General features: G+C 34.8%; 1 long non-coding RNA gene and 1 pseudogene across 1 annotated transcript in view; one reads left to right on the top strand and one right to left on the bottom strand.

Moving 5' to 3' along the window:
• The window catches only part of LOC136837467 (protein O-linked-mannose beta-1,2-N-acetylglucosaminyltransferase 1-like), a 174,022-nt pseudogene that overhangs the window by 47,875 nt on the left and 116,310 nt on the right, over window positions 1-9,837 (top strand).
• LOC136837469 (uncharacterized) overlaps window positions 1-9,837 on the bottom strand; it is a 221,144-nt gene that overhangs the window by 116,737 nt on the left and 94,570 nt on the right. The gene's annotated exons all lie outside the window — the stretch shown is intronic.

The following is a 9,837-nucleotide window of genomic DNA, read 5'->3' as shown; positions in this document are numbered from 1 at the left end:
CTGTTGCACACCATGACAACAAATAAATAAATAAAAAGTAATAAAAAGTTAATTTAGTTTTACTTTACGATAATGAGCACGATGAAAAATACTGAGCTTTCGTGAAGGCAAAGGGGAGCTTCGATTTTTCTTAGGACCGTTCTTCAAAGGCAGGTTGCATATCACTGTCCCGTTGACTATATTGCATTCTTCCTTTCGACCAAATTTATTTTGTGGGTAGGTATAGGACAAAGGAAAATATTTATCATCTATTATGGCGCCCATATTACCCATGAATCGAATTACGTCAGATCAGGAACAATTGTTCGAGCGGTGCAAAAGCCTCATCTGAAACTCACCAAAACACTGAAACTCATAGGTAGTCTTCAGCTTGGTGGGCCCTCCCCCTCCCCCTACCCCATCCCAACCTTACCGCCCCCACCCCACCCATCCCAACCTTACCGCCCCAACCCCCACCCCCACTTACCTTCGTATGTGATCATGTTTTGAAGCAAAACCGAAAATGTGATAGCCGATCTGTTCACGTATTTCGCTTCGAAATCATATTACCTTTTGATGATGCATGATAATTCATTTACATGCCAGCAAATGACGCCAGTCTCTCCTGCCAGAACTTTGCCTGCACTTTTGTCAACTTTTCTCTGATGGGGAATATGAACAAGGAAAATGAGTGATACCATCCTGAGAAAGCAGTTCTAAATTTAACACACTTCCTTTCTCACACAGATATTTGGAATCTCTTGCCGAGGTGTTTTACAATATGAGGCGTGTATTATTATTGTTAAATCCAAGATATCAGATGAACCTGAGTTCCTTTGTTCTCCAGCAAAATCAAAACCAAGTTTGGCTTTTCAAGTACAATGATTTGAATGAATATAACAGCGGTGATGAGTTTTAAGTAAACTTTAAATTCGAAAACTCATTAGCGAATATAGTTCATAAATAAGCTTCAACTAAATATGGACGAAATTAAACCCTTCCATTCTCTACTAAATTTCCAGAGAGAGAGGAAAAAGGTTTAACAGACTTAGTTGAAGGGGCAAAATGATTTTGTAATTCTCTTGGGAATCTTTTGTAAGAGCGTAGGCCTAACCCATTCCAAGAGGGCTCTAACCTGTTGAAGCTTATTATATATAAATCTTGTTTGGCAACATATTATTGCTGAAGTACAGTGAATTCCGATGTTTTCCATATTAATGGTGTTCGTTGCTTTATATATATATATATATATATATATATATATATATATATATATATATATATATATATATATATATATATATATATATATATATATATATATATATGTGTGTGTGTGTGTGTGTGTGTGTGTGTGTGTGTGTGTATATGTCGATAAGTAGATAGATAGATAGATGTAAGCCATTATAAATGACTGTCTCTGGAAATGTTCGTTCGCGCATGCATACTTCATGTTTGCATTTTTACATTTGTACGTCCTGGTAATCTATTTATTCTTCATTATTTCATAGGGGCTCAAAGAGCAAATTTGATAATCATTCCTTCATAAAACTAATTCAAAGAAAATGATGTATACATATACTCATAAACTATGTTAACTTACCAACAACAATAGGAATCATTAAAACAAGTTAAAAAATGAGCCGAAGTTTTTTCGGCCCAATCGAGTTTTCTGTACAGCCGATACAGCGTATAATCGAGGCCACCGAAAATAGATCTACCTTTCGGTGGTCTCGGTATAATGTTTTATGAGCCGCGGCCCATGAAACTTTAACCACGGCCCGGTGGTGGCTTATCCTATATTGTTGCCAGAAGCACGATTATGGCTAACTTTAACCTTAAATAAAATAAAAACTACTGAGGCTAGAGGGCTGCAATTGGCATGTTTGATGATTGGTGGATGGTTGACCAACATAACCATTTGCAGCCCTCTAGCCTCAGTAGTTTTTAAGATCTGAGGGCGGACAGAAAAAAGTGAGGACGGACAGATAAAGCCGGCACAATAAGTTTTCTTTTACAGAAAACTAAAAACTACAATTTCCTACAAGATTTTTACGTTCCTCTTGAGTATGGTAAACATATCTGAAAAAAATCTCACCATTCATATTCCTGTCTTGCACAAAACTGAATAAAATTTAATCTTTTCCGCCTGTCATATTTTTCATATTGTATATGCTGGTGGTGTCGAGGAGAGACACTTCCCTATCTAAACAAAATTTCCAATGCATGTCCTGGTTTGAATAAAGAAAATATACATACATACATGCATATATTATACATACTAATATATGTATGCATACAATACACACAAATACATATGTATATATATACATATATACTTATACATATACATATATATATAAATATATAATATATATATATATATATATATATATATATATATATATATATATATATATATATATATATATATATTATATATATATATTGTTAAGATTTCCATTCTCCTCGTCAGGCAGCTAGGAATTAATTTATTCAAAGAATAATTTCACCTTTCATTTGACTATTGGGCCAAGAAAACATGGCGGGCAAGGTAGACCAAGCATGTTTTGAACTCATGTAGGGGAAAGCCCCACCTCAGCTGACCTGGGGTAATACAATAGCAACCGCCCTTCACCCCCATCACACGATATGTAGGAGCAGGGAAGTCCGTTAGTGGATGGGAGGCGAATCCAGGCTGTGAGATAGATAGGAACTTTACCTCTAAGTACTTAATCATAGGACCCAATTTTCTCCACTCTTGCAGGCTGTATGACTTTTTGCAGATAGACCTAGGCCTAGACTTCGAAGCAAACAACCTGGAAGGCGCGCACTGGTTTTCCTGAGACACTGCACTCCGCGCAGAACCAGCACTCGAGACACACGTGCAAATTTTCCGTCCTTCCGTTGGTGAAGACTAACCACGGTGATCGGCCAAGCCTCAAATGTTCAGGGCAAAACATCTACAGGCCCAAGGTACGTCGACCGCAATTAGTCAATAAGCCAGCTCCTTTCTCTCCATGAAATTCCTTGTTTTTTTCCCATTTCTCCAAATCTCAATTTTCATCTTCCTAAAACGCAGCCCCTTTATTAAGTCATCCTACGCTCGAGCAGCCCGTGGAATCCTTATGACTTGCTTGGAAACAACCTAATTCAATTCAGTGATTAGTGTATTCAAAATATTCCCTCCATAGTGTAAATTAGACAAATTAATTTAAGTAACTCAAGTGATCAATTCTCCATAGTGCATAGATTCATGTAGGGAAAATTATTGGCCTTGATCGCTAACCTGGCTTATTTTGCAGGAGTTCAACCACGCTCTGCCAGTCAGAACCTCTGCCTTGTGAACCCCAATCTTTGTATCGAATACTACCATCTCCTGAAATATAAAACAAGTCAGGATAGCCTTTACTCAGTTACACTAAAGCCAGTTACAAGTGTACAAGCCTTATCCACTTTTCAGTTTGAGACATGTATTTATGTCACCGTAAATTCATTCTCATTAAGTTTGATTGCCTGCTAAGATCACTCCGTTCAGCCTCATTTGATTGCTTCATGTGTGAAATAAATTCATGCCGTAACAACTGACTCATTTCCTTATGGCGACCTTCCATTCTTTATCAAGTGGTACAATAAAGGTCAGTTCTTCACTTTCCTGCGTTAGTTTGTTTGGCTTGAGTGTTCTCATTGGCCCATCGGGCAGTAATTTTAATATAAACACTCCCCTTGCATCCTCAAGAGACCCAATCCATAAAATATATATGTATATATCAATACACAAATATATATATATATATATACATATATATATATATATATATATATATATATATATATATATGTAATAACATGTATGTATATATACTTATATAAACATGAATATATATACGTCTATATATATATGTGTATATCCATATTTCTGAGCGCCTTTATATATTTTCTAAACTGAAAGATCAGTAACCCCAAAAAGACGGATGAGGATTCGCACAAATCATTATGCAACAGTTTTGTCTTTTTTCCTCCGATTCTGTACCAAACCAGGATTAGTTTCTTATATATTTTCTAAACTGAAAGATCATACCTGAATGCAATGTTTGTCTTTTTTCCCCTGATTCTGTCGGATTACTTATTTCATACCTGAATATTTCCCTAGTCGTATAGTTTTGCTGGAGCACACGGCTCACCTAGGGGGACGCCAGAAAGTATTGTTTTATGTTCCTTGCTTTTTTAAGATTATATAAATTGTTTATACCGTTTTTGGCCCAGATTAAATATAGCCAGGCCCCAATAAATACAAATCGCTCTGATGACTTTTGTAAAAACGTCATATCAATTAATTCTATATCAAGCTTATGAAATTCAAAGAGGGCCACGCCCCCTGAAGATAGCTAGCCTATGAGCAGTCCTTGTTACATCACGTCCCTCTGGTACTAGTTTCCTTAGCGTAGGAATATGTTCGGAGGGATTCTCCGTTCCTGTCCCCCCCCCCCCCGACTACCCTCCCCAAATCCACGAGTGGTTATTCTTTGCAGGAAACTCACAGAAATGTATGCGTATGTTACTTGTGCTGTTGTTCAGCCTTGAGAGTTAAGGAACTGGGAGACCATTTTAAAAGTGTGCTCTGTAACTTGGGAGGCCATAAAAAGTGTGCTCTGTAACTTGGGAGACCATTAAAAGTGTGCTATGTAACGGTGTTGATACCTAGTTAAAGAATTTTCTTTGTTTGCAGTGATAGGTAAACAACAGGAGTGCAGTCCAAAAATACGTGTATATTTTATTTAATATTTATGCCAAAAGAATTATCACTAAGAATAATTCAGGTGCATTAGATATCGAGCGAGTAACAGAAACTGAAATGAAGTAATAAAAAAAAAGTGACATGTCAATAGAGGTACCCAGAACTCACAAAATCTAATTCCTATTCAACTCTCGTGTGAAAAAAAAATTAACGGAATTCAATCTAATCTTTTCGTTCCAATTTTTCATTTTCTTTTCATACTGGTGATGTCAAAGAGAGGTGAAAAATCTTTATTCAAGCAAAGCTTAATTTTCTGAATTTTCATTTTTTTTTATTTTTTGTTTTTGATTTTGCTAATTCCATCGTGTAGAGAAAAATTATAATAAGTATTCTACCTGACGTTTCATTCAGTAGTTGGTCGACGGTTTTCCAAGCTGTCGTCAGGTTCATTATTTTCACCAGAGTTGAACGTGAATCAATCACGTCATATCCAACTTATTTTTCCTCTCATTTTGACGAAGTCGGTCCAGGTATTTGCGAGTTTGCTCCTCCTTCTCGTGTCTAATTTCATTAGAGCCCACGAATGACTCTGGGAAGATTCGGGCGAAAAACTCTCGTGGCTTTTCCAGAATTAAATTTCGTGGGAATCGCGACGTCAACAGGTATTCGATTCAACGTACTGTTTAAAGTCAAAAATTCTTTTTAACCTTATACCTCCATAGACCACTAGTGGATCCAGGGTGGAGGGGGCACCTGGGCACTTGGGACCCCCACCCCCTTGAAAAATGACAAAATAATAATACTGAAGATTTAGATAATAACAAATGAGAAATGTAAAAATGGGAAAAAATTTAAAAAATCTATTATAGAAATAATAAAATTTTGAGAAAAAATTATATATGTATATGTATACATATATATATGTGTATGTATGTATGTATATATGTATGTAATGTATGTATGTATATATACACATATATATATGTATATGAAAACTGGTGGCCCCCACGAAATTTTTATGAGTCCGCTAGTGCCACAGGCTATTAAATGCAACCAAACACGTCTAAATTTACTTTCAGATTTTCAGCCGCTATTCTACAGGTAAAATATCCAAGGGAATATCTACTTTGAAACTCAGCTACAACTTCTTCAGTCAGCCGAGTGAAATATTCAAGGGAAGTATCCCTTGATGCAGGATGCGACTAAAATAGATTACTAATAATCACAAATCCATATCGTTGACTATATAAAAAAGTGTTCCGTCTCTTTATTTCAGCTGAGAGACAGACAGACAAATAGACAGACAGAAAGAGCTGTACGTAGAAATGGAATGTGTACAATTCGGTCAATTTTTTGTCATTTTTTTCTTTTTTGTAATTACGTCTACTGGCCAGAACCGGCTGTCATGTATTATATTATATATATATATATATATATATATATATATATATATATATATATATATAATATATATATATATATATATATATATATATACATAATGTGTATGTATGTATGTATTTATGTATGTATCTAAACATCAGAATACATTCAAATTATCACTCTCAGAATTACGACCCAAAACAGCAAATGAATTCACCTGCCTTGTAGCTCATGAAATAGCTGGAATTAGTTTCTGTCCCCGTAACACTGAGTTAATTACTTTTCAAGTCTTGATAAGGTAAGCAATAGTGACTACTACCATTCATTTCCGACAAAACAAACCAAATGGACGTAGAATCTATATACCTATAAGCGAAACAGACTTGGTGATTCGAACATAAATTTAATTTTCTTCCTGTAATGCAGTTTTTCATGAGTTACGGTGGAGAAAAGTGGCTTTTAGCTGTTATTTATTCTCGGGGCTTTACGTGGCTACTGGAAGAACATCTTTGCTTGTAATGAAAAGGGTAAGTCGAAAGAACGAATTTTAATTCGCTCAAAGAGCGAGCATCTACTTTAAACCATATGAGTCGGAGTGAATGATCGCCTCATCTCATTTTGCTTGGCTCATCACATTGGATCGGCAATATTGTGAGTCAAAATTCCAATGTTACCTTAAATTAGGCTTTAAACCGTTATTATTTCAAACGCCATGCATGCATCGTAATGTATTACGACTATCATCAACACGTAAAATAAAAGGCTCCTGGTGCTTTTAACACACTTCAATAATGCCGCCTCTTTCACAAAGTGGAAACTCGTTATTTTCATCATAATGAATTCTACACTATATATGTCTATATTTGCTGTGCTCGCTCTCTCTCTCTCTCTCTCTCTCTCTCTCTCTCTCTCAAACTACTGAATTATCACTGCTCAACTGAAGGTAAGCTAAAATTAGCTACACGAAGAGAGACATGTACCTTGTCAAGTAGATTTAGATTTATAATTTCTGGGGAAAACAGTTTGATATTATCTTGTATAACCTTCTTTTAATAATCCATTCGGCTGACCAAAAAAATACAAAAAAATTTGTAGCAGAGTTGAAAAGTACGAATTCCTTTGGGCATTTAAAATGTTTAATTTCCAAAAAAATACCACAAAATTTGTAGCAGAGTTGAAAAGTGCGAATCCCTTTGGGTTTTTACCTGAAGAATAGAGTTTATGGGTCTACGGAAACCTAACTTAAAAAAAAAAATTTGTTGTAACTCTTAAAACATGACGCTGAATCGGGCACCTTTTGACGTCACGATTCCTATGAAATTCAATTCTGGAAACGCACCGAGAGTTTTACGCCTGAATCCTGCGAAAGCCATTCGTGGGCCCTAATGAAAATAGACAAGAGAATGAAAAGCATAATGGCAAATACGTGAAAATACGTCGGATATGACTTGTCTGGCTCTTATGTGACTGGTGAAAATAATTAGCCTGCTAGAGCACGGAAAACCAACGGCCACTGAATAAAAAAAAAATCAGCTATGACAGAGATTGTTATATTTTTAGGACAATCATTATTATTTTCCTTTTTGGGAATATGCAAAATAACAAAGAATCAAGCAAAGATTTTCTGAGTAAGTTTTTCACTTTCTCTGTCTGACGTCACCAGTATCCCAAGAAAAGTGAAAACCAGAATGAAAAGATTGAGTTTTACTCATTCTTATACAAAAGATGAATGGGAATTAGATTCTGTGATTTCCTCTTACTAACATGAATGAAAAAGCAAGTCGAAAATTTGATCATTTTTTAAAGGTCATTCCATTTTTTCCTCACTCGATTTCTTATTGTGAATATGTTTTACCTTCATGAGACGAGCTTACTTATGCCTGCCTATTTATCACTAAGAACATATATCGATTCTTGCTCCTCATGTATAGATATTTACATGATACAGAACTAAATTTTCAGTTGTGTATACATGCATATACGCATCTACAAATGCACTAGATCATGGTACGTTTAATGCTATAAATAGCGGCTATAAACAGCGGCTGACCATTTGTCTGAGCACAACGATCTGTTCAGATAATAGGACTCATTTACCGTCTACCTGTCCTATTGAACGGCTTTGAGTCTCACGATTTGCTCACCTGTGAATTTAAGTGGGAAGCCTTCACTGGCCCTCAGTCGTAACCGCTTGTGCTAATAGCGAATGCCTTTCTCCTTTTTTTTTTAAAAGTCGATGGAAAAAGAAATTTGTATTCAATCGAATATCTATCCGAGTTGTAGAGTGATACCTGCGTAACAGGTAGTTTGTATGTATACACAATAGAAATTTATATATATATATATATATATATATATATATATATATATATATATATATATATATATATATATATATACACATACATACATAGTTACACACGCAGGTATCACTTACAACTTCTGAGATAGATTTTGATTTAATAAAATTTTTCTTTTCATCGACTTGAAAAATAAGCATACTTTACTGTGCTAACATGTAATATATATATATATATATATTATATATATATATATATATATATATATATATATATATATATATATATATATATATATATATATATATATATATATATATATATATTATTTACTAATATATATAAATATATGTACTGTATAATATAAATATATGTATATATATATATATATATATATATATATATACATGTATATATAAACATATATATATGTGTGTTCATGTGTGTGAGCGCCTGTGCCTGTGTGTAAGTACTAGTACCCATAAGGAGGCATCTGTAAAAGCGGTCTTGTTTTCATTTGCACAGTAGAAAAAGCCGCAGCCGCAGATCGCCCCAGCTGCATTAACCAGCGATACCTATTACTTTGATCACCTCGACAATTATGTGCCGGTGAACCGGGCTTCAATCGCAATCTCGTATCTTCCGAATAACCTCAGTAATGGTGGCACGACCGGTCGTGAGGACCCACAAAATGGAGACTTAATGAGGACCTTTCATAACGTCCGACTGACCTCTCTCTCTCTCTCTCAAGACCATCTTCCTAAGTTATATAGGTAGTAACTGACTGCAGTGAATTTTAAAAATTCTCTCTCTCTCTCTCTCTCTCTCTCTCTCTCTCTCTCTCTCTCTCTCTCTCAAGACCATCTTCCTAAGTTATATTGGTAGTAATTGATTGCAGTGCACTCTCTCTCTCTCTCTCTCTCTCTCTCTCTCTCTCTCTCTCTCAAAACCACCTTCCTAAGCTATATAGGTGGTAACTGATTGCAGTGAATTTTAAAAATTCTCTCATATCTTTCTGTTAGGTCCTCTGGTCGTGTAGGGGAGATACCTCGTTGTTGTTTACATATCCTTTCACTTCTGGATTCTGCTTGAGAGGAGAAAATAAAATATGGCCGGAAGGTACTCACACACACACACATACACAATCTACTTCATTCCACATCCCTTTCATAAGAATATGTTTGTATAGCATGGCTAAAACGAGTATTCGTATTAAAAACGATAAATAAATAAAAAAGATTTAAACGAAGAACTCAAAAAATAAAACTAAAAAAAAAAATGTAAAAGAAAACTAGTGTAAGAACAAATAAATAGAAATAATTAAAAAAATAAAAACATAAAAAAACAGATTTGAAAGAATTAAAAAAACACGAGAAACAATTTAAAAGAATTAAAACAAAATTAAATAAAAACGGATTTAAAAGAAAACTCGTGTAA

The sequence above is a fragment of the Macrobrachium rosenbergii genome, chromosome 59 (genome assembly GCF_040412425.1).
Source record: "Macrobrachium rosenbergii isolate ZJJX-2024 chromosome 59, ASM4041242v1, whole genome shotgun sequence".
Lineage (NCBI taxonomy): Eukaryota > Metazoa > Arthropoda > Malacostraca > Decapoda > Palaemonidae > Macrobrachium > Macrobrachium rosenbergii.
This window is presented reverse-complemented; position numbering and strand designations above follow the sequence as displayed.